This window comes from Pteropus vampyrus, unplaced genomic scaffold (genome assembly GCF_000151845.1).
Source record: "Pteropus vampyrus isolate Shadow unplaced genomic scaffold, Pvam_2.0 Scaffold58, whole genome shotgun sequence".
Lineage (NCBI taxonomy): Eukaryota > Metazoa > Chordata > Mammalia > Chiroptera > Pteropodidae > Pteropus > Pteropus vampyrus.
Window position 1 is genome coordinate 543,804 of NW_011888839.1, and position 23,300 is coordinate 567,103.

Genomic DNA, 23,300 nt, shown 5'->3' on the forward strand with positions numbered 1-23,300 from the left:
CAAAATTCAAGATAAAAGCACAGGGATACCACTTCTGAAAATTTTTGGAATTTTATTTTCTGATATCTCATTTTCTGCTCTATCCTTCCTTTGTCAAATGTGTACACATGTTCTCTTGAGGAAGCTCAGAGAGAAAGAAACAACGCTGTCACATGCGGCCTTTCAGTGTGTTGTGAACTTGACATAAAGGTCAGCCCATTTTCTTTGCCTCTCAGTGAAATTCCCTGGGCTGGAATAACAAAAGGAAGCCTGCAGAGTAGTTACTGCTTCCGCTTGAGTTACTCCCCAGTTATTCTCATCTTGGTGGCCCAATTCCTCATGACTAAAGTCCCAGTTCCCTTCCACTGAGTTCCTGCCCTTTACCCCATTTTCTCAGGGTAAAATCCGATTCCACCCCTCTTCCCCACTTCTCTTAGAAAATTCTAATGCATCCTTTAAGACTTTGTTCAAACTGCAGCTTCTTTAGGAAGCTATATAAGACCGCTTCCTCCTGGTCCTAACTTGGGCTCTGTGCCCCTCTGTTCCTGTATATGTGTCCATTCTATCCACCACATTGTATTGTGACCATGTATGTGTTTGCCCTCCCCACTAATCTGTAAAGTTCTTGAGTGCAGAAACTGTTCTATTCAGCTGCTAATCTCCAGAGCCTCCTCTAGTTCCTGGCATATTTTAAAGGCTTCATAAATGGTGAGTGAATGAATGAATGGGTTCCTATCCTTTAACTCTAGCAGCTGGACATTCTGCCTTATACTCCAGTCCTCAAAGGCAAGTGTTCTGCCCCTAAACCTCAGGAGTCCTCTCTATCCCTGGGTTTCAGCAGGCCTCTGCCAGAGTTCTCTGATCACACTTGTCTCACACCTGGACCTTCCTTGACTATCCGATGCACTTCTGCTCAACACTTTTCCTCTCATTTGGTTACATACAAGGGTCTTAGCCTCACTGTAAATCTTGTCCTTGATTCAGACAACAACCAATAATCCTTTTATCTCACATGTTTCTCTCCTCTGCCTCCCATCTAAACTGACCTTTGCCTAACAAAGGTCACTCTAATCTCTGGTCTTTGTCTCATCCCCAAAAGTCCATTCCTAGATTAACCAACCTGGTGCCTTGCTCCCTGTTTCTGATGTCTCACCTAGTTATAGTGCCCCAAGTCAGTCTGGGTATAACTTGGTGCAACATCTTAGTTCTGACTCATGTCTTATCTTCCCTACCACTGCTTGAGGTTAGAGACCAAGCATTATGGACGAAGTCCCCATGCTCAGCGGAGGACCTTGTAAAACAAACAATCCAGTCAATATAAATTGAATGGATTCCTTAACCCTTTGCTTTTCCTAAGCCAGGGCCCAGAGCGTTTTTGTTTTTCTCCACTCTGAATTCCCTACTTCTACAAATGGAAACCCCTTCGGTATCGGCTGTTTCTCTGCAAATATTCAAGTCACTGAACAGATCACAGAGAGTTGCACAGCTCGTGGGCAGGACTGTCTATGCACACAGCGTGGGTAGAGCTCTTTCTCTTAGACAGAGGACTCCCACCTGGCATTGGGCTCCCTGCTCTGGAGATACCCCAGGCATTCAGAAACACAAATCTGTGGATCCAGGCATCTGCTCAATTCACGTTACTATGCATCTTTGCATCAGAATCCCTTGCCCTCCCTTTCATTAGCTCATCACTGAAGACTGACTATGAGATTCCAGCAATAGTGCTATTTTACTTTGTTCTTTTAATAAAAGGTATTTAAATGCCCATTTTGCATGTGAACCGAAGGAGAAGCTATTTTCCTAGTGACGTTCTTGCTACTTCTCCATCCTCCTCAACCAGCAGGCAGAGGGGCTCTCTCTACACCTCTTCAGGCTCCTCTGACAGCTCACACATCTCTGATGAATGAGGGGGACTGATTGGCTGCAGCTATTTTTTCACTCCCTACAAACCTTTATATATATCATAAATTTTTTATATCCAATTTGGAGTCTTCAAAGAATAACGGTAACAAATATGCAACATGAAGATAATGGGAATCGAATCATGTTTATGGCCTCCACGAGCATCTCCTTAAACGATGTCAGGTCAGAGCCACTCGGAGCTGTGAGTGCGTGAGGCAATGGGGCCGATCTCGTGCCTGATTAATGGCTGTCCTTACTCAAGGGCCCTAATGGACTGCATGACAGTTACAGCCACAGATTCCACATCAGCCTGAAATACAGCTACCACACAAACTAAAATACATCATGCTCTTCCCAGCACATTCCAGCTGTGTCTGGAATAATCAGAGCAGTTGCTAAGTGGTTCTGAAAATCCTTGTTTCTGCTTTTCATTTTTCTGATCTATTTTTCCTTTATAAGGTCACCTGACCCTTCTGGATTTATCTTGCACTGCTCTTTGTTAGGTCACCTGAGTGTCTTTGTTTGGTAAGAACTGTTTTTTCAAAGGGTCTGCAGGTAAGGCCCAGCAGCTGGGGCTCACAGCCTTCTTTTCTATTCTCTGCTACAGTCACACACACCACCATCACATCCCAGGCAGCTTCTGATTTTCCCAGAACCCTTGATCCATGGTGGATTATCTGGGCTCCTTGATTGCTCCCCTCCCCCACCTCCTGCCTCCACCCACCGCTTGCCTTTTGGCTTTTTCACTATTCATTTGCATCTATTACCCAGAGACCCTAGAGTGGAAACAAAAGGCAGGGAACCACAGATGACTCCACTTTGCTACTGGTGGGTGCCTATAAAATGCTCGAATAATTGGCCTAATCTAGGCATTTCAGGTGGTCTTTTTATTCCTCTTCTCTGAAATCACTAGGCAGAAGGGGCTGAACTCATGTCTTCATGTACAGACCTCATGATGGACCTGAGAAATTAGAGATAATGTGAAACAGGCAAGGGCTGGAAGGGGCCTCCAGGACCCCATCTGTAAGGCTAGGAAAGGATCCAGACGTTACGGAGATTTACTAACCACAGGAAGTCTCCCTAGAAATAACCTGGCCTCCAATGGGAATAGGAAACACACTAGAACCAGATAAAGGTACCGCTCTGGATATTATCAGGGATTCCTACGAACGGCTGACATTCCTACATCTCTTACGTAGGCACCAGACACCATTCTAAGTGCTTCGTACGTACTAATCCATTTAACACACACACACAAACAAAACCAAAGCAAAATCTTACAAGGTGGTATGAGCCTCCATTTTTGTATGAGGAAATTGGAGCACAGCGAGATTATGTAGTTTACACAAAGTCACACAGCTGACAAGTGGCAGAATAAGGATTCAAACCTAGGCGGTCTGCCTCCCAAGTCCACACGCTAAACCCCAATGATCTACTACCTCTCTGCTAGTGTTAAAAAAAAAAAAAAATTACATAAAATAAATGTGGAATAATTCTAAAATACTAATGTCATTAATTTAACAATATATATATCATCAACTAAGGGAGGTTTTCATAATTCTTTGGTTTTAGCATGCCAAGATTGAATATACCAAGGCAATTAAGAAAGACGGGTATTTAATGACAAATATAACTGAAGGGGGCAGGGTGCTCTGAAAAAGAGCCTAGGAAAAGAGAGGCCAGAAAAAAAGCAAGCACAAGTCAGTAGGTCTCCGGCACATTCTGAAGGAGATGGTATTTCAAAATTTATAAAATTAATTCTTAAAACCAACCAACCTCTTTAACCTCTTATTAAATAACCCTAGGATCACTGATTATACACCTAAACCCATCAGCTGCAGAAGGACATGTCCTACAGAGCTCACTCAACTATTCAGATCCTTTAGCAATTTCCTTTGTGAATTTCTAAAAGCATTATCAATGTTATCATATTATTTTTTATTAATCCCATAGAGGATGCTGTACAGACTATAAGGGACGTCTGTGTGTCTTATCTCATTTAGTCCTGGCATTCTGGTATACAAATGCAGATGGTGACTTTGGTTAGCATCAGTCAGTTCATCAAAGCAATGCAGACCCTTGAATGAACTGGTGGAACTGAGTCCCTGGACTTGACTAAACTGTGGAGATTCTTCAAGGTGGGGCTATGGGGAGCCAAAGGCCAGTTCACCAGCCTCCGTTCAATACCACAACACCCTCCACGACTAGGAATGATCGAGACAGAGCAATGTCAATGGCTAATGAGCACAGCTGGTGGGAAGATGATACAAGAGGTTTAGGTCAGGGTCCTCCTAGGAGTGTTAGCTTGCTGTGTCCTAGTCACAGAACAAACCCTTCATAGTGACCTGCCACATCACACGCATATGGGTCTTGGCAAAAGGGAGCTGAACACCAGAAAACACGTGAGAGGATGTGGATGAATCAGTGCACATTCTCTCACTACTTACAGAAGAAATAACTCAAAGGGCATACCCCAGGGATGGTGGTCATGGATGGCTGAGTCACAAGCTGAAACAAATGGTGTCCTTGAATCCTAATTCTGAGGTCAAGGATTATAAATTCTGAATTAGCAGCCATACCCGTCAGACACCTTGATGTCACAATTGTTATCTGTAATAAAGCTTTTCTACTCAGCCCAACTTAACTTTCTTTTCTTCCACCAGCAACCACAGAAGTGCCATAAGCAGGGTCCAGATACAACAGGGATGCCTACAGCTTCTCTGGACAGTTCATATGCTGAGCCTCAGTCTACCCCATCCTTAGGTGCCCACCTGTAAGTTTGGCCTTTAGATGCCCCAAGGTGTTCTCAGTAACCACCCTGTACTCTTGCCACTGGTTCTCTACCAGCTCTGACTTGAGCCCACTTCCATATCGTTCCCAGCTCTGGACCCTCACCCATGACTCCGACCACACCTTGAGCCCTTTGACCTGTGCATTTGGCCTGGCTGGAGCTTCCTGTCCCTCCTGGACATAGTCTTGGACTGGCCATTCTGGTCCTCCACTCTGGACAGCCACATGAGGGTCACCCTGGTCACTGCTCTGGCCTGGAGCAGTTTTATAGTCAACATCCTATAATAGTGGCCCATATACAATTTATTTTAAAGATACGATTTCTTTTGTAAGAAGTCGAAGTGAGAATATGCAATGTTTGTAAAGATCTAAAATTGGCCTGAACACAAAGCAGAAAGACCAGGACTAGGAGTAAAATCCCAACTGTGACTGCGTGCTCTCCACATAAGTGCCCTGACCAATTGTGGAGTGGTGCTGTGCTTTACACTAGTAGAAGCAGGCAAAGGAGAAAGACAGGGAGCCAATATCCATTCACTCTGCCCCTGGGTCTTTCAGAGTGTGAGGTGGGGATGTGACTCTGAACAGCATGGTCTTCCTGACAGCTTCAATTATAATCCATGTGCCACCTGACCTGTTAACAGAGGCTTAAAGGAACAAAGTCTGAATTGTCTTTTTCCCAAAACCAAGACCAAGGGGCCTCTCTGAGGAGCCAAATGCAAAGACAGCAGCAAAGGGGCTTCATAAATAACCTCCTCTGCTCAAACGACACTCTCCGGAGTCCTAATTTTAAATCCCAGTCATTCTGCAGATGATAAACGGAGGTAATAAAAGTAGGATTGTGGCTTGTTTAAATAGGGGGCAATCGCTTGAGCAGAATTGGTGTGGAGAGAAGGGTCTGTTGAAGCCAATAGCTGAGTATCAGGTTAAGGTCCACTTCTAGATGATAATTTCACCTAAAAGTTGCTCCTCTGTCACATTATTATTATTATCATCATCATCATTATTATCATAACATTTCTAGGAGGTATATTTTGGAATCAAAGCCCAGGTGACAAAAGATAAGAAGTTATCTGGGTTTCCACATCACTTCCCTTTTTAGTATAACTGAGAACAAGATGTGTTTTTTCTCTGCACAGTGAGCAGCCCTATCCCTCCTTCACCCCACCTTTCAGGTTACCAAAACTCCCAAACTATCCCAGTTCCTCTGTACCCTCATATCGCAACTGCCCAGTGTGGTTCTAGATATGAGATAATGGGGAACTGCATTAGAAGGAGGTTCCCGGATCACAGACTGTACCCCACTGGAAAGAATATCACCATTTCCAGAAATTTCCAACTCAATGCCTGCTTCATGGAGCTGTCACCACAAAGGAAGAAAACTCAATATAGAAGTCACTTTGACAGTAACATTAAGACTAAAGTTTGTGCCTTGCCAGGCACCATGCTAAGCATTTTACAGACTTCGGCTCATTAAAGTTCCCCAAACCCTTATGAGGCCCAAATTACTACTACCACCTCCATTTTGCCAGCAAGGAATCTGAAGGGTGGAGAAGTTAACGAACTTGTCCAATGCTAAAGAGCTTATCGTGGCAAAGCGGGAACCTGAACGTGGGTGTCAAGCCACCAGGCACAGGCTCATGACCCCCACACCATACTGGCTCTTCCTCAGTAGCATAGTCAGCAGGAGAAGCTGGGCTGACGATAAGCAACAGAAACTGTAGTTGTTACTAGATGGCAGAGAAGTCATGGCTCAAATGTCCCTGTGGTTCCATGTAGGAGAGAGGAAAATCACCCCTCTTTGTGGTGAAGCACCGATGACCAATGCAGCTCAAATGGAGGTGAGCACCTCCCTGGAGGTAAAGGCCCAAAGGTCAGTTTACTAGGCCAGAGGCAACACAGGCAACAAGAACACAGCCAAAGCCTGATCAGATCGAAACCCTAAGCCCCCCAGGATAGAAGGCAATGGCCTTTTCAAGATTCTGCACTTGAGGTATGAGACAGAGAGGAGGAAGCATGGCAGGACGGGGAGGATGGGAAGCACACATGGAAACGGGAGTGTGCTGGGGGGCTCGTGTACATCGGCAGGAAAACTCTGTGTGGAGATGGGAAAGGACGCATTCCCTGAAAGTGACAGACTTCTCACTAGCGGGCCTGCTCAACTTAAAGTCTCTCTTATATTTCAGTTTCATCTGTACATCCTACAAATTAAAGCTTATGGATTCCAAGGTGAAAGTGGGAGCCTGAATCTTTTCTTGGGTATCAAGATACATTGAGATGTGTTTTCAAGATTCTAAATTCATAGACCTCTTCTTGTGGTTCTTGCCTAATCATAGAACAAAAAAATGTTATGGTTTGATGACGAAAACAGTAAAAGGAGAATAAAAATGATCACTTGATATAAATATTACTAATATTAGCCTTCCCTTATCAATAAAAATCAGTAGTGTTTACATGTAACCTAGTATGATAAAGAAATTTCACTCATTTCTTTGCCTTAAGGAAGAAAAGAATTTTGCCTTTGAATTACAAAAATGTTTTGCCCGATTCCATAAACTGTAGGATGAACTATCATATATTTATGCAAAACCACTATATGTGGCAGTGTGACCCACAGAAAGCAAACAGCAATGACAAGGGCACTTATATAACTTTTTCCTTAGGTCTTAATTCATTCACCCATTCATTCGTTCATCGTTTATTGAGCATCTACCATGTGCCCAGCAATTGCAGGTAATCAAACAACTAAGCATCTAAAATGAATGGTAGTCAGCCCAAGCGTTCAACACATTTTAATTTTTTAAGTTCAATGATAACAATAAAGCAGATGACCCCAGGCCGAGGTCTAACCACACACCATTTAGAGTATCAGATTTCATACATTTATATCTTATTTAAAATTTAGATTTTTAAATAGTTATAATTTTAAAAGGTAAATAAAAGTAAATCACAAAAGGCAGGAAGTAGAAAATATTCTCGTAAGCAGACAAGAATTATGAGGAAGTAAAAAGCAAGAAAAAGTGAGAGCAAATTCTTAAAGGCCAAGTCCTCCATGTGCCATTTGGTTGAGAATATTAGTACAGAAAAGGGTGTGGGGGTGGGTCATTTGGTGTCGATACTAAGTTTGATTTCTGGTGCCACCAGTAAAACGGGGGGCGGGGGGGGGAACATAATATTCAGCTCAGAAACTCATTGCAAAGATTAAATGTAATAATCCATCGCATGTCCCACAAAATGCTTGGCACAGAGTAAGTACTCAATAGATGACAGTTATTTACATTTCATGAACCTATTTTCTTTTCCAGAGAGAAAAACTCAGCTGGCAGGAAGGCAATAGAGACCCGCTATCTTTTCTTATCATTAAAGTCTTGATTAGAATTGAGTTGTGTGCAACTATAGAGCATGCACAGTAGCCAAAGGCAAATGACAATCAGAAGACACTGGCAAAGGCTTGAGGACTTTTAGGAATGCAGAAACACACCCGATAATCAGGATCCTCACCCTTTACACAGCCCGGATACATCGATATTTAATGACCACTCCTCTCTCTCTTTGGCCATCTGACTACCCACTTTGCTCTCTGCAAATAAGGCATCATTTTGTTTTCTTTTGATCTCTTCATTTCCCCTTGTGTTTCATGAGTGGCATCTCCATCAAGAAACTTTTCACGCTAGCTGAGCGGTTTGGCATTTGTGGAGACTGCTATATGTTGAATTCCTTGGCCCTCATCTCATTTTTGCCAAAAACAGTTGTCCCTCAGCATCCATAGGGGTTTGGTCCAGGACACCCCTGCAGATACCAAAATCCACAGATGCTCAAGTGTCTTATATAAGATGGTGGAGTATTTGCATATAACCTACACACATCCTCCTGTATACTTCAAATCATCTATATTACTTGTAATACTTAATACAGTGTAAATGCTATGTCAATAGTTGTTATACTGTATTGTTTAGGGAATAATGACAAGGAAAAAAAGTCTGTATGTGTTTGGTACAGGTGCAACCGTAGCAGGCCTAACTAGACAGTACACGTTAGCAACAACGTAACTTTTTTCTGAAAAATTTTTTTTTATCTGAGGTTGGTTGAATCTGTGGATGTGGAACTCGTGGATACAGAGGGCTGACTGTAACTTGACCAAGGATTTACTGTTCATCCGGTTCATAATTATTCATGTTATCTCCCTTTATTCCTCATTTTCCAGCTACTAACTTCACCGTGTATCAACTTTCCTATGCGGTAACAGAAGACACCTATATTATTTGCTGATTTAAGTACTCAACAGGGCTCAGGCACATATACCTTGTAACCCACACACTCTTTCCAAGCTGAATGGCTTCACCAAAGACAGAGAGGTGCAGACAAAATAAAGGAGAGGGAAAATTTCTGAATAATCTAAATTTGATTCATCATTTTCAGATAATGTGCAAATGAGCGGACACTATTTTTTTATTTGAAAGGCTAGGGCTTTCTTTTTTAACTACATGTTGCAGCATCTATTAGGTCTCTACTTGTTTTAGAATGCAAGTCAAAATTGTTGCCCTCAAGTTTTGTTTTTTAAATATGTTCATCCTCATCTTTCTGACACATTATCTCATCTTTGCATTTGGAAATAGCTTTCATTTATTTTACAGATTTATTTCATCTTAAAGTAAAATGTCTTCCTTGTATGAAACATTTTCATCTATATTTCTCCCCATTCCTTGCTCTGTTACAGGAAGCTTCTCTACAGGTACCACAAACTATTTATGGTCATTTGTTTCTTCATATTATACCCTGCCCTCCTGTGCTCTAAGATCTGATGTCTCCAAAGATATAATCAAAATGAAATTGTATTAGTTTAGATTAGCATCTGTGACAGCGATTCTTATAAATGATACAGACAGGGCCGTAGCTATAATGTCTGTCTTGTTTCGAGGTAAAAATGAAAAATGACATCTTTGATGGGGAAGATTCCACAGAGACCGAGTAGAAACGCGGCCTGTTCCTCCGTTCACAGATAGCTCTCTTTCCCGTCATATGGCTGACAGGTGTGTAATCATGTTCCTTAGTCACAGTTTGTGTTAAAATAACCAATTACCAAATGAATGAGAATTGAGCTCTGGTGTGACTTTCACCACCATTACAAAGTGATGATGTGCATCCAAAGCATGGGTTTGAAGGGGAGGCTCTGACAGGCATCTTCTCAGCCAAGGGTGCTCTCCGAGGCTGAGAAGACATTCCTGCTCTATAACGAATCTCCTAAAATGCAGGAGTTTTCTCCTCTGGCGCCAGCCCTTAGGAATGAAGATTCCAAGAGGGCCACTAGGGACGGTCAGTTGGATTTCCTGGGCAGCTCAATGTTCCTACTATTTCCTGTCCTTGACCTTCCCAGAACACACACTCTCACCTCTCACTGAGCACTCACTAGCACAGCTGTCTCCCTTCCCATCCAGATTTTCATGTGAACAAGGTAGTATCTACCATCAGCCTGTTCCTTCCCCTAAAGTGAACATCACCTTCCACTAGACCCCTCAGTGACAAAAAATAATGCTGAAATCCAAGGGCCTTGCTGTTCCAAACATATCCTCATAGGAAAAGAATTCCCCAGATCTCCTGGTCAGGAAAGGTGAGGCAGCAAGCAGGGAGCCTACACAGCCACACACTGTTCTATGTTGTGCGTATAGGCAAAAGCAGCGAACCCTTTAGCATTCACGAAAAATGAACGCATAAAAAAAAAAAAAAAAAAATCACGCCTTCAACTGGCCCAAAGTTATTTGTTAACATGTTGGGAGAGAATGCCTGCAAATAACACAAATAAAGTCAATGTAGAGAGTTGAGATAATAACTTATTTACAACAGATGGGTTACAGTAGCACTGTTATTATACTTAGACCAACCCCTCTTGTCAGATATACCCAGTTGCAGGTGGAGAAGACCAACCTCCCAGACTGGTAGCTGAAGTTGAAGGACAAGTGAAAGAACATGACTGCCCTACGACTTTGATTCCCATTGGTGAAGTGGGGCTAGTACTTGTTACCCATATTTGATTAAATGAGAGGGGTTGTAACCACCAAGCAAAACCGAAGGAGAAGCTCAAGAAAAGAGTCCGAGTTGTGCGTCCACCAATATCTTTTGGTCAGAAACACTGTACACTTTCAAAAAATTAAGTTTTCAGCAAAGCCAAAGGAGATGATGATTCGCATTTTAGGCAGCAAAATCAAAGTAAAAAACAATTAACCTCCATAATCTCTGGATTGGTTTACTTAGGCTAAAGGATACAAAAGAGATTTGATAGATTCAAAGAGGTGAGTGAAAAATATAGTTCCTTTATATCACTCGCTGTTTTTTTTTTTTCTCATAAAAGATGTTCTACTGAAAGATATACCTACAAAGACCAGACCAATGTTGCTTTCCTGCAAAAAGGCTTGTATGCTATGCTTTGCATGAGACGAAGGACAATAAATATTTAAGGGGAAGGGAAAAACATCAGCTGTTTTCACTCCCGTCATTCTTCTGTAACCAATGAGTTTTTTCATCACAGTCTTGTCATCCTCATTAACATAAGTGATAATTATCCCCTCTCCTCTCCTACTGGAAGGGCAACCGGATTCCATGCTGGCCTCAACAATGGCAGGCACTCTGGGGGTGAGGCTGAGGTAGGAGGATGAGGTGAGGGCTGTGTAAAGGTGAGTGGGAAATGTTGTGACAAATAAGCTTAAAAGGGGGGACAAAAATGCAGGTGGCTGCCAGGGTGTCTTTCCAAAGAGGAGGCGAGGCCTGGTGCTGGGTACGAGGCTCTCTCCTCCACTTATTCATGTGCTCCTGGCAATTTTGGCAGTGGCAGCTCGAGTGAAAAGCACACTGCTTTGCACATATGGTGGAAAGAATCTCGTGCATCAGTTGAATGCATACTGTACTACATACACATTCTGTTTTATCTCCAGGCCCAGCCGTGCTGCAAACGCTTGCAAATTGGGAAACCTTCTGTGCAGTAAAAATACGGACAGGAGAAGCTAGACTGTGACTTATCAGATGTGACACTAGCCAAAAAAGCCAAAGTAACTAAAAGTTAAGGCATGTGCTTCACACTCATTGCAACAAAGGCAGCTCTGCAAGGTGGGGACTCACAGCCAGCATTTATTTCATTTCCCTTCATCCTGCGCTTTCAGGCCCAGTAAAAGGGCTTCCTTTCCACACACATGATCTCTGGGAACCTTTGTCTGTATCCATATATATTTTAAATTTTATATGAAAAAATTGTCAGTGAAATTTCTGATTTACCTTGGTAGGGGATAGGGATGAAATTGCTATGTTCATCCTCCGATTTGTCCTTCGGTCTTCAGCCTACCATCCTGCCATGGGATGCCACTGTCCTTAGCGAGTCACAGGCATCGTTTTCACATCTAAGTGTTTCTAACAGCAAAATCTGATACTTCTCAGGATTCAGAACTCCCCATATATTTGGGATACAAAAGGAACAAAGTGGTGGATTATTCTGACTTTCTTCCTTTACCTGACCCCCAAATAAAGTAATGATTTTTTAAAACGACTGGTCCCTAATTAAGGAGACTGATATTCCTTCTCACTTCAAATCACAGATATTCCTTTCTTTTCTATTAGCCTTGTATACAAGTAGGAAAAAGGTATGAAAGTGTAAAGATTTCTTTAATAAATTAAGACAATTTTAACGGGAGTCAATGCATTAAAGCTTCTATTGTTCTTTTTCAGCTGCCTCCTTGTTTCACAAATGAAGAAACCAAGATGGAGCCAGGTGATCCAACCAAAGGTATAAAAGAATTACAATACAGGGTTCTTGGCAAGATACTGATTGCTTAATGTACAAAAAGAAAAGAGTAGAGGGTACCCAGAAAGATTCCCAATATTGTCCCCACTACCTCCTTGCTGGCAGCTCCTTCTTATCAAGGACACACCTTTCCCCCTCTTAAGCCTTCGTCTGTGCGACATCAAAGATTGTAAAGGAGCAGCAGGCTTAATAATGCTGAAGTGTGTGTGGCTCTTTTCCTAATTTATTCTGTGTGTACAATTCATGATTTCGTTTCCATGTTATTTAGAGTCATCCTCTCACAAATGTTAGGAGTGATGGAAGTTAACCCCAAACCGGTGGAAGCTTTGAGTTGCCTGAGGCATGCTTTGGCTCATTTCAGTCAGTTGTTCATTTTCAATATGGTTTTAATTTGTTGAGTTGCTAGAAACAATAAAATACATATTTAAAAGAGTGTGTTTTATAAGAACTCCACAGGCGACTTGCCGTACTTTCCACTGTTCAGCATTTTGTCCAGCCTTTTCCTTCTTCGTTTTGTTTTCGTGACCGCCCTTTTTTTAATGAGTTGAAATACACAGAAACTACAATGAAGTCAATAAGTGGAAATAAGTCTTGCCGTTTAACTCTATTAACAATAACGCGTGACAACTAGTATTGACTTTTCTGAAATTCCTAAATGGAGATTTCTGAGCAGGATATATAAACCAAAGGGAAAGAACTCTTAGAAACTTTTTTTAAGAAAAGTTCTTAAAACAGACCTTTCCACAAGGTCATAAGAGAACCAGCCAGTTGGGTTTAAAAACGGCCCCTCCTTCCACAAATCCACTCTAAGGCCAGAAAAGGCGGAGCTGGAGGGATTCTCTGTGCTGCTTGGAGTCTTTTCTAGTTCTTCCTTTTGAATCTCCCTGTGTGCTAGGCCTCCCAGGGCAGAGGCACACCTTCGGCATCACAGCTCGCCCTTGCACGAGCAACTACTTTCTGCACCATGTCCTTACTCAATCAGGAAACTGCCCCCTCAAAGTCTATGTTCTTGGGCATTTCAAGTACTGCTATTTTGTTTTGTATCATCAAAATACCTGTGTATTTTACTACCCAAATTCTGGGATTGGTTTGCATTTTAATACATAGTATATTCAATCATTAACCAAGGCTCCACCTAGAGGAACTTCTTCTGGTATTTTAAATTCATTCTACTTCAACTCACAAAGTCAACAATGGTATTACGGGAAAGAGGCACTGTAAGATCTGGTCCCTTCTCTCAAGGACCTGAACTAGGAGTTTTCCGCCTAGTTCAGATGAAGCACGGTACACATCACAGGGAGGGGGAAAAAAAGTGGCAGATTCTAATTTCAATGCGGATCCTGCTAAGGCAGCCTAGGGAGAGAGGCATCCCCTCTCGGCTGGAGTGGTCAGGAGGGAATGGGGTTTTAGCTAAGCCCTGGAGGTAAGCTTTCAATTGGAGTTTTATTCATTTTGAAGGACCAGTCTATCTTTCAACTTCATACTCAAGGAGCAAGACTGAAGGGGAAGAAAGTGTGTTTTGGTTATGGATTATTAAGTCCTAAGCTTCTAACATCATCCCATGTGCTCCCTGTGAAAGACCTTTGATCATCCTTGATGACTAGCATAGCACTTTGCCATAAGTGAATACTCAATAAATATTGAGCAGTGGACCTGAAATAGCAATCAAGGTGTCTGCCCACACCATTCCCTTCTAAGGGTCTGTGTTCCGTGTTTTGTACCACATGACCCAACCTTAGCTGACTGGACCAAGGATATGCACGTGACCCAAGGGCTGCCACTAGATAAGGTGTCCAACAACCCATGATGTGCCTTGTTGCAAAAAGATAAACTGATTAATTCAGATTTCCTCTCTCAGGAACGAGAACTAAAATATACAAAAGACTACAGTAGGTAATGATGGGAGCTCAACCGAAAGGTCACAATATTGAGAGGAGCCATGTTGGAGTCATACCTGCTGAAGTGATGAGGAGCAGGAACTATGGGGAGGAAAAGAAATCTGGTTGATGCAGAGAAAAACACGGAGCAGACAGCCAGAGAAAAATCAGAGATACCATGAGAGGAGGTGGAGAGAAGCCAAGCCCTAAAGCTGCCTTGGTTCTCACTACTTTCTAGTTCCAATTCCTTCTCCCCTTTCCTAAAAAGCTGGGCTAAAATAGACAGTAATAATCTTCTGTCTTCAATTTAACTCCACTCTCTTCGCTTTCAAAAGTCTCAACGCTTGTTTTCTTTCTCTCCCATGGCGGAGAGGGGAAGTGGCTACTGCAGATGAAAGGCCTCGAAGGGTGAAAACACATGAGGATTTTGGAACCATCGAATATCTCCACTGCCTGCTGGGTCTGATGGACTGGGCACTGCATTAAATCTTAGACAGGGAAGGAAGGCACAAGCGTGAATGGTCTTTGTTTTGTTTCGCAGGAGAAGACAGCAGTGTGAACAAGCAGAACCAGGTTTCTGTGCATTTCTCTTCATTACCTAAAATCACCACAAACTGCGGATTAGACAACACTGTCTGTTTGGGGAAGAGTGGAGTCAGAGTGGATTCTATGTTTTTACAGAAAATCAGCCACGGCCTTTCGCCCTTCAGGGTGTCTGTCATTTCTAATTTCTGAGAGTGGCAGATGTCAGCTCCCTTACTAAGGGACAATTTTTTAAAAATCTGTTTGTACAAATAAGCTGACACAAACTGAGCTGAAACCCACTGGGAGAAAGTACAATATTATGCTTGAAGCAAATGAAGAACACGGCTTCGACCGCCTTCACTGCACAGTAGGAATGGGGTGAGCCGGGACGCCTTCCCACCCCACTTTCCTTTATTTCTATTCCATGTAGTCCAGGTTACAGTTTGGGAAGGTACAGAGACTGGTCAATTAACCTGAATACTTAGATTAGGTTCATTTTTCGGTTCGCTTTGATTTTTCAGTCTCTGGCTCTGCACCAATATCTAGAGATTAGGTATACATTCCATAGTTTACTAGAACCTCATTTCTGTTTTCTGTTTCCATTTTTTTAGTTAATATTATTTACTTACTTCATTTATCTCCAGATACCTCCAGTATGCAGCCAAAGTCCAAGAAAGTGATGAGGAGTAAGGAATTACTCTCTAAACTCTGTCTCCTCTTCTTGGGCTCTACTCACCCTGTCACACACCTGTCTGCTTCCATTCTCAGCACAGGAGCCCTGGGAACTTAGAGTAGGCCCAGGTCACCTCCACCTCCTACCCAGATGACCACATGGGAACTGAATCAGTTTTAGATGTTGATCCTCTCTCTCTCTGTCTCTCTGTCTGTCTGTCTGTCTGTCTCTCTCTCTCTCTCTCACACACACACACACACACACACACACACGCACTCCTTCCAGTAATCACCCGATCTGAGTCAGACCCCTTGTACTGGATTTAGAGAACCCAGCATGAGAAGGTGGGGGTGGGAGGTACAGGTAGAACTCTGCCATGGTAAAGACTCAGAGGCAACCTGGCTTCGATCAGACTGAACCTGCAAGGATAGACTTGTGGAGACAGTCGATAGCAGATTGAGCAGCTCAATGGGACCTAACAGAGACTCGAACCTGTGGAGACCTAGGTCCTATTTTAGTTGTCTGTCACCTCCTCCTTTGTGTCATTAATTATTATTGAGTCCTGAGGAGACTTCTTGGGGTCTTGACCCTTTAAATAGAGAGGGGGCTTTACTCCATTACAACAAGAGTTGAAATACCACGGGTCGATCTAGCCATATAATGCAAACCAAAGAAAAAACATGAACGATCTCAAAATCTGTGCTGCAGTCATCCAAACTGCAGCTTTCAATCGCCATTTCTTCTTTCTCTCTTGCCCTCTTTATTTTGATCTGCTGCCCTTTCAGGCAGTGATTGTGTTTTCTTTAGCAGACCAAAGGCAGTTTGTTTCTGAGTTAAATGTCACTTCAATATTTCCCCAAGTGAGATGTTTGAACCAGTTTATGAGTTTCCTAAGCAACAGAGAAATGCTGGAAAAAACATTTGGTATCTCAGGTCTAAAAGCTGCCTTAAACTTTGGCTCCCGGACACAAATGAAACAGATAGATTGAATATTCCAGTCTCGCTAAAGTTACAAGTTGAAAAATAAAGCACAGGGCTGTAAAAAACAGCCTCCTAACACCATACCACTCAGGTGTGTGCCCCCAAACAATGCTAATACTGAAATATTCTAGTGACAGTAAGAGAAACAATCACGGCACAAATCCAGAAGTATGAAGCCATGGTCAACAACTAATGTGTGAGGAGGGAAGTAAGCTTCCCTAGCCAAACACAGAATTCTGCAGGAAAATTCCTGTGGGAACCCAGATTATGCCCTGAAGGCTGAGATTTGATTAACCTTCTTGGAGCATGTGTAACGACAAATGTTATTGGTCATAAAATTATCCAGTCCTTATTAAAACACAGCTGCAGCTCTGGGCTCAGTGACCTCCTGGGGGAGAGATTTCCATAAGATAGCAGTAGACTTTATGGAAGAAGAGTGCCTTTCTAGCCTTGAAACTACAGGAGAGTGTTTTATACTTTAATGAGGAGTTCTTGAGAGAGACCAGGCTCCTTCGTATTAAAAGCTTTAAGAAATAGAAGGGCCAGATTACATTCAGTCTGCTACTTGGTGGGCAGGCGGCCCACAGCTCACAATATGGATACGTCTTCCTTTATGGGTAATGTGCAGTCGCACTCACACAGATGTACCTATCTTCCATCCAACCATTATTCCTGAGGATGTTTTCTTTGTCTTATACAATCACAGACTCTCAGAATTTGAAGGAAACTTAGAGAGACTCCCTGGCCCAACTACCCAACCAACCAACTCTATCACTATGTAGAACTGTACGAAAATGGAAACCTGTCTTTGGAAGCCCCAGAGGGGCTACAACAGGGGTCCCCAACCCTGGGCTGTGGACAGGTACTTGTCTGTGGCCTGTTAGGAACTAGGCCTCACAGCAGGAGGTGAGTGGCAAGCAAGCGAAGCTTCATAGGTATTTGCAGCTACTCCCCAGTGCTAGCATCACCGCCTCGGCTCCACCTCAGATCATCAGGCATTATATTCTCATAGGAGCACTGATGCCGGGTGCCAACAAGGTTGGGGATTGCTGGGCTACACAACCCTATGGGGTGTTATCGAGGGCTACCACAGTCAGTGGAACTGACTCCTCCGAACAGCTGGGGCTGGCCCTCTCAGATTGTGGGAGCCTTCCTGTGTTTTCCTGATACTCCATACTCATGGAGAGTGTGTCTCTGAGGCTCCATCTCCTACAAGCCAAATACCACTGTGGGAAGGGCACCCTCTGCTTTTCTGGTCATACTGGTGCATCCCAGAGTGACACTTTTTTTGTCTATTTCAAGTTTTTAAATAGCTAGGGATAAAATAAGAACAATGAAAATGCTTATTCTTTTCCGTAGTTGGTTCCTCTCTGTTTATATCTTACTTTCCTTTCCTCCACATAAGCCACTAAATTCATTTTTATTAATGAAGTTTCCTTTGTGAAATTTAAATCTGCTCCTAGAAATCCTTCCCCCCCAAAAAAAAGATTATTTCTCCATCTTAATTATTCCTAAATTGATAATTTAACTGCTGAAAAAATCAGAACCTAAATAATTTTAGAGTTGTGTCTCATTAATTTTTGTCTCAATGATGTAAATTTCCTAATGGTATATAATATTTTTATTTAAATGACATAAAGCTTTTCTTGTGAAATTATTTTGGACCATCGAGTTCCTTCAATCCACGATTCTTATTTTTCCATCTCTTGCATATCATACTTCTACTAAAATTTTATCACTTTTAACATTTTTATTATGAATTTTAAAAATACACACAAAATAAAAATAGAATAGTGAATCTCCAAATTCCATTCACTCAGCTTCAACAATTGTCAAATTTTTACTCCACTTATTTCATCCATCTCTTCTTTTAATTTCTTCCTCACAGAAGTATTTACAGTAATCCTGAGTCATTTCACCCCTACATACAGCAGTATACATTTTCTTCTATCAGTTTTTACATAATTTTGATATTATTTTATTTTCCTTTTTTGAGATATCAGCATTTCAACATGTCACATTCACTGTCTCTACTTTGTATCAGGGCAGGGGAGGGGGAGAAGATTTACCTCACAAAATAAGAACACTCTATCATGAAAGATGAAATTCTGGCCATGAATTGAAAGTCTTTTAGTATGTCAAATTGGCATATAAAAATTATTTGGGGAAGATAAGTGAATGTGCATAACTACACTTACTCAGTAACCATCAGATAAGGAACGCTGCTGCCATATTCTCATCAAGACATCATGGCATCGTGTACCAAATGACCTGCCAGGGCCCAAAGACAATCTTTCGTTTAAAACGTCCTTTTTAACCTCTAAAAAGGCTTCCTTTTAATATTCAATCATTAAGTGAAATTCAGTATTGAAGAACCAGGGAGCCGTTAAGAAGCAAACGTGTGATGATTTCATAATATTTTAGTACAAAGAATACATGATTTGAATGATCTCTTTTGAATACCACAGAATCCCGGACACTGGAAAGAAATAGAAACATATGACACACGTTTCTCTCTGTTGTTCTTATTTCTTTTTAAACTATCAAGCTGTAATAATTATTCAGTCTAAGCAGCCCCCAATAAATGAAACAGTCCTTAGACAGCTGTCAAAGCTCAGTCTTCCGGAAGCTTTGATTTTAATGAAACTCATTAAGGAAAGAAATTAACAGAAAATATCATAATTTGTCTTGTTTCAGAAAACTAAACAGAAACAAAGGGCTTCTTAACCTGACAAGGAATCTGACCAGCCAAGCTCCTTTATTATAGTCAGAGCTCGCCACCAGGCAGCTCGGCACATGGACAGGACTATGTTAGAAAAAGCGCTTCCTCTCAGAGGAATGGGCCAGCCCGGCCCAGCCTGGCCCAGTGACTTGTCTCAGCTTCACGGGGAAAGGCTTCCTTGGCCAGAGCTTTTTGGAGCCATGCTATGTGAGCACAGAAGATTCAAAGAAATGAAAGACTATAGAAAATGTAATTCCCATTAAAGGGTTACAGTTGGAGAAACTGTCCACACATTTGGCTGAAAACACTAGGTCTAACTTCTCTCCAGATAATGATGAAATTTTAGCTTGAATTTTTCTTTTTCTTTTTTATAATTTAAAGAAACCCCATGAAGTATATGCTTCTTGCTTTTCCTTTTCATAATGTTTACCAGCTCAAATTAAGTTGGAATGTTTCAAGGAAGAAGCATTTACCGACACTGCTATCTACTTGCTAGGACATTCTCAAGGAAGACGCTGATGATGCCCACAGACCTAACAACGATAGGTTAGGAACAGCCCTGATGTAGGTATGTTTAGTGGATAAATATGCATGCAGATTTAATTGGCATCTCACCCTCATAGGTGAGATATCACCAGAGACAGATCTTCCCAGGGGAAGGGCATCAGAAGTGTTTGTGAAACCAAAAGCAAATATATTATTGACAGTGGTCTCACTGCTGCGAGCACTTATTTGAGTCCCTTGGTGGGAGTGGGGGGGGGAGGGAGGAAAGCCTGAAAAGATGGTTGGGCTTTTCTGGGAGACAAGATAAGGAGCAAAACAGAGCAGGGGCCATGTACATGGTGCCATTGCACCCCTGGCCATGCACACCCACCTTCAGCCTGATGCAGGAAGAGTCAAAAGCACAGTCTGACTGGGAAAGAGACCTGAATCCATTCCCAGCACGGCCAGTTAAGGGCCATCTGACCTGGGTAAGTTATTTAGTCTCTCTGAGTCTCAGTTTCCTCCCACGTAAGATGAGGACAAAATGCCTTTTTCCATCAGGTTGTTATGGGGATTAAACAACATAAAGTGCTTAGCCCAGTATCTGATATAGTGGTAACTTTAAAACTGGGAGGAACTGTGAGTTTCCACAGGTGGGTGAGGAGGGTGCTAGCGTGCTAACCCTTGCGGTTTAGGAAGGCTCTTGGGGCCAGGATTTGGGGAAAGACAGGATGGATCTTGGGAGCTAAATCCTAGAAGGAGAGGAACCAGAGAGGAAGGAACCCCTCACGAGGTGGGGGCAGCAGTGAGACGCTGGAGTAGGCAGAGTCCCTGCACTTTGCTGACCTCCCTCCCGTCACTGCACTGTCCCACAAGCAGGTCCTCAGGAAAACCCTCAAATCCCCCCTGGGCTAGTCCTATCCTTACCAGGGGCTCTACCCAGGAGACTCAGGAGAGAGCTGCATAAAGCTTATCTGAACATGACTTGGGATAGGGAAGGTTAGGTAAGTCTCCTGAAATCCTCTTTTTTAGAAGCTGATTGGTAAGATAAAGGCAGGAAGCAGCTAAGAAAGTAGAAACTACTGGACAGACGGGAGTGGAAAAAACAAGAAAAGTTCTATAGAACACAGTATTATTTCAACAGTTGAAAAGGTCATTTTGAATTATTTTCTACCTTTTTCTGGGTTCCATGTGATATACACTGAGACATGAGACCCACCCCCCCCAAAAAAAGGTGCCTCCTCCAAAGATAAGTCAGTCCTTTGTAATGTATTGAACATCATTCTTTTTCAAAGGAGAGATTGCCACGTATATTGCGAACCAGTGAGTGAGTGTGTTTGCTTTGAGGTTCAAACTACATGTGGATGGTATTAAGGGAAAATAATCAAATCTATGTGTCACTTCGACCTATATTCTCTCACACATTACAAAATAAGAAGTTTCAAATGGTGATGTCAGGGAATGGCTGAAGATGAGATAATTATTCCCACCACTAGAAACCTGGGAAGACAGATTAGTTGACCCGCAAAGGTTTTATACAATCCAATGATCTAGGGACAAAGCCCTGTGGATGGGTGATGAGTGGATTAAGTGCTCCTGACTCCGGGTCCATGGACCCAGGCAGGATTATGAATACACTGTAATTCTCAGTCTTTTTCCAGTATCTCCTCTTTTTCTTATTTAATGCCTGTTTCTATTCTTTTCTTAGTTAAGATAAATTCCACCTGAATTTTTCATCTCTAATCCATTTAGATTCTTTGTGCTGAAGGATTTATACATTGAAAGAGGAAAAAATCATGACGATCAACTAGTATACCTTTTATTCTTGCAGCTTCCACAGCCTCTGTATGGATTCCCGGGTTCAAAGAATACACCCAACACTTGATGGTAGAAATGAGGATATCTATTAGCCCACAAACTAGCTCTTTTTAACATTTAATTAATCTAATTTTGTAAACAAATTAACATTCCTTTCAGTGCTCCTTATTTCAATAAGTCAGATCTAGTTTACTTAGTTCAAACCTATTTATTCATTCATTCAATGAATATTTATCAAGAATCTTCTATATTGCTGACACTTTTTTTTTAAATAAGTTTTTATTTTTCAATTACAGATTGCTGACATGGTTTTAAACATTGGCAATATAAGACAGACAAAATCACTATCTTCATGGGGTTTTATTATAATGGGAAGTATGGACAATAAACGAACATCTATAAAATATATATGCTATCCAGTATAATATACTATGAAAAGAAAAGCCATTGTGAGAAGTTACGAAGTAATGGGAGCTGCTGATCTAAATAGATATTTGTTGAATAAAATAACAAGTCCTCAATATAACTAAGGCAACTTTTAAATTTCTTATCTCCTGAGCGTGCTATGAATTAGAATGTTAGAACATGCTAGCCATGATATTCTGCAGTTTTACTTACTAATTCAATTTTACTTTTTAATTTACTTGTGCTCTGCCTCATTCTAGAAAAGCTTTATGGCAGAGCTACTATGCAGTTGCACAAATTGCCCTGACCCTTCGCTATTAAAGAACTGGATCTTTATGAAAAAAGTAGAGACACAAACTCTATATATCCAAAGGATTTCATTTCCTCCATCTGAAGTTGATTTCCTTGACAAATTAAGTATGTCAGTAAGTACTCAAAACCAAGATTTTCCAGGAAGATCAAATGATGAAGCTAAAAATCAATACAGGTAGCAACTACTTCTTATAATCACAATTTTCATAGAAATTTAACTTTGCCAATTATTTTTAACAACGTGTCAGTCTCAAAAGCGTATCAGGATTGATGCTGTGAATCAGTATCCTAAACCTAAAACATTCGAATGTTGCATTTTAGTGACATACAATGAATGTCAGTATTACAAGGGAGGGCAGAGGCCAGAGGAAGGAAAAAATGATTCATAAATTATACAGAGTCATCCTTTGCTGATCCTCCTTTGTAGAATGGGAGAAGTCTACATGACACAAGACAAAGGATAACCTAAAAACTGCAATGTAACATGTACAACTGATACGCTCCCGTAACCAATCTCAGCCCCTCAAAGTTCCTCTCAGCAGCCAGAATTCAAAATGATGATGATGACAGGCAACCCCTTTCATTGCTATGAAAACTCAATTTGTGAAAAAACCAGGGCAGGCTACACAAAATGCAAGCAGATAAAGGGAAATCCCTGTTTTAAAATCCACTACTTGGCATGCAGTGTCCATCTGTTGCAACATTTTATAACAAGTTTCCAAGTGCTTGACTTATTTTGACCAAACCTGATAAACAACTAAAGGACACGATACACTTTAATTCCGTGGTTCATTTTCCCATTCCCAAAAGAGTATTCATTAAGTTTTTGAATGGCTATATCTTCCATAATTTTTAAGTTTGAGAAAAATTTTATATAGAGGTAACAGAAACAAATTTCTGCTTGTAACAAAAAGCCTATAGCTCACAGAAACACTAATATTTATTTCATAAACATTTATTAATACTCCACTTAGTAATAAAAAATTTTAATATATTTTATTTTTCAAATAATTTCTAGCAGTTTTTCCTATTACTTATGCAGAGTTTGTT

The 23,300-nt window shown here is 41.5% G+C and overlaps 1 protein-coding gene across 1 annotated transcript in view; it reads right to left on the reverse strand.

The window, feature by feature from the left end:
- Positions 1-23,300, reverse strand: part of SOBP (sine oculis binding protein homolog) — a 144,036-nt gene that overhangs the window by 50,408 nt on the left and 70,328 nt on the right.